This window comes from Rattus norvegicus, chromosome 12 (genome assembly GCF_036323735.1).
Source record: "Rattus norvegicus strain BN/NHsdMcwi chromosome 12, GRCr8, whole genome shotgun sequence".
NCBI classification, from domain to species: domain Eukaryota; kingdom Metazoa; phylum Chordata; class Mammalia; order Rodentia; family Muridae; genus Rattus; species Rattus norvegicus.
Window position 1 is genome coordinate 50,070,633 of NC_086030.1, and position 7,200 is coordinate 50,077,832.

At 54.2% G+C, this 7,200-nt stretch overlaps 2 long non-coding RNA genes across 9 annotated transcripts in view; one reads left to right on the plus strand and one right to left on the minus strand.

Annotated features, from left to right (window-relative positions):
* Positions 1-3,547: 3,547 nt before the first annotated feature.
* The window catches only part of LOC134481212 (uncharacterized), a 10,117-nt gene continuing 6,464 nt past the window's right edge, over positions 3,548-7,200 (minus strand). The window contains exons 1-4 of one of the 8 annotated variants that reach the window (XR_010056601.1): positions 5,273-6,489; positions 4,966-5,089; positions 4,620-4,807; positions 3,548-4,059 (exon numbers count right to left, since the gene is read on the minus strand). This is a non-coding gene — a long non-coding RNA (uncharacterized LOC134481212). Of the gene's footprint in view, positions 5,093-5,272; positions 6,490-7,200 lie in introns of those variants that run through there. The other 7 variants (XR_010056599.1, XR_010056602.1, XR_010056600.1 and 4 more) reach the window with 7 other exon arrangements.
* Miat (myocardial infarction associated transcript) overlaps positions 4,394-7,200 on the plus strand; it is a 15,234-nt gene continuing 12,427 nt past the window's right edge. Inside the window, exon 1 of the long non-coding RNA NR_111959.1 lies at positions 4,394-4,579. This is a non-coding gene — a long non-coding RNA (myocardial infarction associated transcript). The remainder of the gene's footprint in view (positions 4,580-7,200) is intronic.

Consider the following 7,200-nt stretch of genomic DNA (forward strand, 5'->3'; position numbering starts at 1 on the left):
ACAACCAACCAAACAGTACAGTTATCTGTGAGATTTCGAAGTCTCGGTGTGGGGTGTCGTGTCTGGAGCTTTGTAAGCACTTTAGGATCTGCTGGTTTCACCATCCCCACCCCCACCCCACGGTAGCCATGACCACAGTGACTTCCATTTGTGAGCCAATTTTTGTCTATCCTGGCCTGTGGGCTTCTGGATGTAGAGGTTTGTCTCATGCACCAGGGAGGCAAGTACTGGTTAGAGCCATCATCTCTAAGTGTGGTTCCTGGTCTTGTTGGCCCAGGATGGACATAGTGGGGGAGCTGGGCAGTGAAGGGGACAATCCTGTGTCCCTGTGACACTTCTCGGTAGAACCATGCTTCTCCCTGCTCTCTGCTGAGGAAGACATGCTTGGTCTGTTCCTGGAGCCAGTAAGGAGTCTAGGCTTATGCTAGCTTCCTTCACTTTATCCAACGGACAGCGGGCAGGTATCCAGCCCTTGACCCCACTGGCCAAGTCCGGTGTGCTCCACAGCCTCTCAAGGACCTCAGAAGAACAGAGGTCTAGCTGCCTGGAAAACCCACTAACAAGCAAAGACCGCATTGCTTTGATGTGAGCTGTGTCCAGGCATGCGTTTGGAGATAGGATTTAAAGGGGTGATGGAGGGTTCGCTGAGGGCCTCTAATCGGGGGACACTGGCGTGTGTGTGCAGATATGCTACATCAGGATCTGGTGAGCAGCAAGTATAGTGTTAGAACAAAGGAGAGATGCCAGGGGAACCAACTTAGAGGTGCGGCCCTGAAGATTTCCTCAGCAAATGGTGCCGCCCAGGCTGTGGCTCAGGGGGCTGCCCAGGTTGTGGCCCATGGGGCTGCCCAGGCTGTGTCTCAGGGGGCTTCCCTGGCTGTATCTCAGGGGGCAGCCCCAGCAGGAATACTTCCAGTAGATCGTTTCTAGTTTCTTCTCTGCCCTGCCTCACCAGTGCCCAAGTGGACCGCTCGTACACAGGTCCCGTTTTGAAGTCTGCCCCTGGGATAATGGATGCTGACCCTGCCCATGTGCCCACACGCGAAGGTGGTGGAATAGGGAACAGTCCATAGAGATCACCTGCTGTTGTGGTGACCGTGCTGAGCCGGTGAAGCTCCTTCTGAATGGAGGCAGAGGTTTACTTCAGAGCAGCGGCTGCATCCCTGAAGGACCATAGCACAGCGATGAATTCATGCTTACCTGTGGGTGGCTCATTGTTTTCAGGGCATGGTGAACTGAGCATGTGTGCAGAGATTATCCGACAGCCATGTTCTCCCACAGCCTTGACACTCACTTCCTGCCTGGGTCACCTAGGGGGTCTGCTGGACATTGGACCCGCCCCCTTCTTACATCAGCTGAACATTGGGTCCGCCCATTCTACATCATCTGGACATTGGGTCCGCCCCTTTTTTTATGTGTCTAGTAGAGATGATACCAATGGCTTCTTATAGGGTTGGAGGAGGGAAAGGATAGGGTCATGACTTGAGCTCACTGCATCTAAAGGGCATGGTGAGACCCAGAACTTAGCTGCAGGGACTTGTTGAGGGGCACATCCCTCTGGACTTCTCTTTAGAGATGAAGAAAAGAAGGGTTCTTCTGTTTCTTCTTTACTAGACACATGGTCAGGGTCAGAATTTGCCTGGAATCATGGGTTACTTCCTTGAAGATACATTGCTTCCTGTGAGGAGGCAGGGATGGGGGTCAGGGGTCTGGGGGACCAGGTCCAGATTAGGGCACCCACTTCATTTTCAAGTGCACCTTTGGAAGTCTGATGTGCTCTTCCTGTTGCCCTGACAACCAGCACTCAACAAGAGGTGGCTGTGGTCACTTTCAAGAGAGGCAGACAAAACATGTCCCAGTGTCTTGGGCAGTGAGTGGGGCTCTGCTCACGAACCCTCGGGGTTCAAAGTGTCTATTAACATCTGCCACAAGATGGGATCCTTGGGCAGCCATGGTGATGCTGGCCATGTCTACTTATTGTCCCTCCTCAGTCAATGAGCTGGGGGCCGGAGTTACAGGAGTGGGGAGGTGGGAGGGATTCCCACTCTCACTGCCAGGCTGTGTGGGAATCCCACGGAGGCTGTGAGGACGTGCTGTGTGTAGTGGGTGGATGCCCTACAGAGTGCAGGACCCTACACTCCATTCTGTTTTCTGCAGATAAGCAAAAGGCAGTCAAAGGTCCACAAGAGATTGACCTCATGACGGAGAATCAAGGACAGAAGGCCTCCAAACAACCCTAGGCTGGTTTGGGGGTCTGCTGGACATTGGGTCTACCCCTTTCTTTCCTTTATTATCTGGACATTGGGACCGCCCCCTTCTTACATCATCTGGACATGGGCCCGCCCCCTTCTTACACCATTCCATTTCCATTTCACCGAGAGTCTATCAGTGGGGAGCAGTCTATGACACATGGAGCCCACAGCCTCCCCTAGTGGTGTGCACTGTTGCTCTCCATTCTACTCACTTCTCGCCAGCAAGCAGGACCACAGACACTGCTGACATTTGAAAGAACTGAGATGGGAGTCGGGGGTCCCAGAAGTAAGGCACTTGCCTCAAGTCTTTTTCCCTAGATGGATATTGGAAACTGGACTGGTAGAAGATTCAAGAACAGGGTAGGAGAAACATGGTTGACGGCTCGTCTTCATGGTCAGGTTGTCCGGATTTAGAGTCACCTGGGAGACACACCTCGGGATGTGCCTGTGAGAATGTTTCCAGAGAGGTTTGACTAAGGAAGGAAGACCCACCTTGGGTGTGGGCAGCTCCGTCTTGTGGGCTGAGCTCTGGGACTGACTAAAAAGAGGAAAGTGAGTTGAACAGCGAGATCCTGACTCCCTGGGTCAGGGTGACCAACTACCTCACACTCCTGCAGCCACACCTTCTCTACCATGCCTGACTGCACTCTCAAACTGTCCAAATAAACCCCTCTTTCCTTAAGTTCATCTTGTCCCATTTTCATGATGGGACATGAGTAGCTGACATGAATGGCTTGGGGTTCTCAGAGAAGAACAAGGCCACCTGTGTGCCCCCTCTCTGTTCACTGCCAAGCTCTGTGATCTTATGGCTCGTATCTTATGCAGGTCAGGAGGGGAAGCCAAGGTCAACTGCTCTGTTCTAGGAATTGGGACCAAGCACTTGGCTTTCTGACTCGCCCTTGTGAGAGGCGCATCCCTGACAGGGAAATATCTGAGGCAATGTTAGTGTTCCCAGTTATCCTGTGCTGTTGGTCTCCCTCTGGGCACAATGGGCATGTGAAGATCAGGCTGGGGGCTCCCAGTGAGAGATGGGTATGAAGGCGACAGAACCTGGAAGCATGAGTTCAAATCTCATGCAGGTCCCTCACAGAGGCTGTGTGCAGCCCTCCTCCTCGCTTCTGTATGTGAGCAGTGAGGGCATGCTAGTGAGCTTGTCTCCAACTGAGTTTCACTCCCTGGATTTACATGGTGGGAGGCGCAAGAGCCCATCCTGTTGTCTTCCGAGTCCTACAGGTCCACTGTGGGAGGTGTGCCCACCCAACCCTACTAAATAAATATTTTTTTAAAAAAATATATTTTTTAAGAAACGAAAAGTAAGCTGGTTTAATCAAGAGGATTGCTTGGGGTCCGAGGGCCATCTTGTGCTGGGGTGCCTCTCCCCTACTTAACCCCCTGACTGCAAGGGGATAGAGACCCCGGGGAAACACTCATGCCTTATAAGGTCACATCTGGTCAAGGACTTGAGGACCAGTGCGGGTTCTTGAAGTAGGTGAAATGTTCTCTAGCACAGGGATTCCTCAACTGGAAAAGGCATCAGAGTTGCCTCTGTGGTGGTCCCATTTCACACGTGGGGCTTAGGAGGTGACAATTACATTATGGTCTCAAGGGTATGCTGGCCTGGAGCATCACGGAACCACAGCTTTTAGCGACTCTTTAGCACCTCTGTAAAGCTCATGATGGTGCCAAGGAGTGCAGGCAGAGCAGATGCCAAAATTAGAGACATCCGCTGTAGTCTTGGGTTCGAATCTTGCCGTCGCCCTGACCAGGAGTCTTCCTAAGAGAGTTCCACGGAAACCACGCCCTGGCCCTGCAGAGCCAAGCACGGATATCAGTTCCTCTTCTGGGATTCTAGGCAGTGTTTCTTGCTTCAGCACCAGGTCCATGGTCGTGCTTCAGACCGTTGCGTGCCTCTCCACTGGCCAGCGTTGCTATGGCAGCGCCACAGGCGGGGATGCTGAGGCTGAGGCTGAGGCTGAGGCTCGCAGTAGCCCCTTTGTGAGGCACGGGGCAGATACGCACCCCACGTCTCGCAGCTCGAGTCCCGGACCGCAAGATGGGTGCTTGTCCAGGCGCCCCACCCCACCCCCACGCCCGAGGCCGGGTGCGGCACCTCCGCCCGCCAGCCGCTCCTGCATTAAAATTTCATGGGCGCTGCAGTAGAGGCGAAGACGACGCGGGTTGCGCTGGGGGGCCGTAGGGAGGGAGGCTGCGGACCAGTGCGGGGAGGAGTTTGCGAGGGGAGGCGCTTACAGGACTCCCCCAGTTCTGTTAAGAGCTGGGCACAAAGAGCCCTTTGCACTCCAGCCTCAGGAGCGAGGAGCCGAGAGGTAAGCCGGGGTGGCCATTCCCACTCCCCGCCGTGCGTACCTGATCCTCGGGAGGGCGACGGGGGTTCCACAGTCCCAGGGCAATGGTGGACCGCGCTGAGTGGGTAACGGGGTTCCCAACCCGCAGTGGCCATATGTGAGGCTCCAGTGGATGGACCATGGGAATGGGGACACAGAGGGTGCTCAGGGTCTGGTAGTCATGGTCTGAGGGGGAACAAAGACCCTTCCCTTCCCCCATAGCTAGATGAACATGGGCGTGGGGACTCCGGTACACACCAACCCATAAGGTTATCAGGTAACCCTCCTGGCTGGGGACTGCGCCCAGGCATGGAGGGTGGGGTAGCGGGTGGTGTCTCTGACCCCCCCCCCCCAGGCCCAGCCCTTACCCTTCCTTCACTTTTGGGACTCGTCCCAGACATGGGGCGTCCAGCGCAGCCTCAAACCCAGTGCATCTCCGCACTCTCATTGCGACATCGCTCTCGATGGTGATTGTACATCCTCAGGGAGTCACTGCTTTGGCACAACAGTCCCGCGAGGTGGTAAGAACCCATTTTAAAGACAAGGAAAAGGAGGTCCAGAGAGGGTTAGCGGCCTGTCCAAGGTCACCCAGCCAATGATTTTTGAGTCTGACACGACGGACTCTGAAGCCCACATCGAATCTCTAAAAGGGTCCGGGGAGACCCCAGAACTCACTAGCTCAGCTCTTCAATCCTCCTGGCCTCTGGGACACTCTCTGCAGAAGCTGGGGGTTTGAGAGAGAAAGGTCCAAACCTCTTTCATCCAGGGCGTGAGCGAGATTATTACTTGGACAGAGGGATGCCGGGGACTCCTTTTCTCCACTCTCGTCCCAGGCTCCCGAGCACAGGCCGCCAGGCGTCGGGGATCGCTGGCGCGCACACCCCACTGCAGAGAGGAGTCGCGCCAGGAAAACGCCCCCACCTGCTGCAGGGAGGGGCTCAGGGAGCGAGGGCAGAGAGAGAACTTGCTGGAAGCCGTTTTGTTTTTCTCGGCGCCAGCGTCGCGCTGAGCTGGGCGCAGCCTTGCTGCCTCCCCAGAGCGCTCTTCCCAGGAGGCGTCTCCGGGTATGGAGAGCGGCGGGCAGGGATGAGTAACCCCATACTCCGGGGCTCCCCTCAAGTGAGCCAGTGTCCCGCCACGTGGCCCCGCGCAGCGTCAGCACATCTAGGGCGGGGCTGCACATCTGGATATATTCAGAATCATTCCTGATCCCGGAAATGGGGAGTCCCCTGGGCCCGAGAACCGCTCCCCCAACTCCCCAGCTTCAGATGCGAGCAGCAGCAGTCACCCCATCTGCTCCCGGCTTTGGGAGGGCACCGAACTCATCCTACCCTGAGTTTAGTTGAAAGAGTTCTAGGTTAACAACTTAAACCTCTACATTTTGTCTTTTGATATCCTTTGCCATTAAAAACGGGTCCGAAGTCTGCCCTACGTTGACCTTGCGGAAAATTTAGCCTATCTCACCACCCCATAACGTTGTGTATTGAGGGGGTGCACACTTGACATCTTCAGCACCCCAAAGAGCTTTTCCAGCTGGTTGAAAATAACCTCTTTTAACAAACATGGGGGGGGGGAATGAGTATTGGCGAGGCATGGTCCTTGCAGTCTCAGGGCTTGGTGGTGTGAGGCAGGAGGATGGCGAGTTTGAGAAATACCTAGGCTACAAAGTGAGTTTTGAGCCAGTCGGGGTTAAGTAATGAGACCCTGTGTAAGAAAGGAAAAAAGAAAGAGAGGGAGAAAAGGGGGATGAATAGAGGGAGTGAAGGAGACCATGCAAAAGTCAGGTTTGCTGTTCACCCCTGCCATCTTGAGATGACATCATCACCACTTGGGAGGCTGAGGCAGGAGGATTACTTTGTTGTTGTTGTTTTGTTTTGTTTTGAGGCAGGATCTCACTATGTACAGCAGGATGACCTGGAACTCACAGAGGGTCCAACTGCATCTGCCTTCCAAGCATTGGGATCAAAATAGTGCTTATAATTACCCACAGTACCTGGGTAAGGATCACAGATTTAAAGCCAACCTGGGCTACATAACGGCACCCTGCCTCAATTTTTAAAAATTTATGATTTTGGTACATTTTCTTTTTCTTGAAATCCACCTTCCTAAACTTAATAAGAACAAGAATTGCGAAGCTTTTTGGAAAGACAGAAATAAGAGAAAACACCATTTTCAGCGAAACTCACCTCTCACCAAGTGCTAGGGTCCACTGGGGTCTCAGGGCTTCATGGGAGACTTCCCGCCTGCTGCCCCTCCCCCCACCTCCATCAGCCCATTCTGTAGTAGATTGCTTTCCCTGGGCCCAGCTCACACCCAAACCGCCTCCCCTAAGTTTACTCATCAGAGTTGTGGAGAGAAAGGGCTGAGAGCAGAGGTCTGTGTGTGACTCCTTCCCAGCATGTAAATGTCTGGAGTTTCCCAGCCTCAGTCTCTTCATCTGTAGAGTGGGGTCATGTTCTTGGGGGTGGAGGGCAGACCCTGTAGCATACCTGCTGGGCCAGCTCACTCACATGGTACCTGTCATGGTCTGGCTGTGTGCCTCTGTGGGCAGTGTCACCCTTCTGGGTGACTTTCTGCTGTTGGGACAATAAGCTTTTGGGACA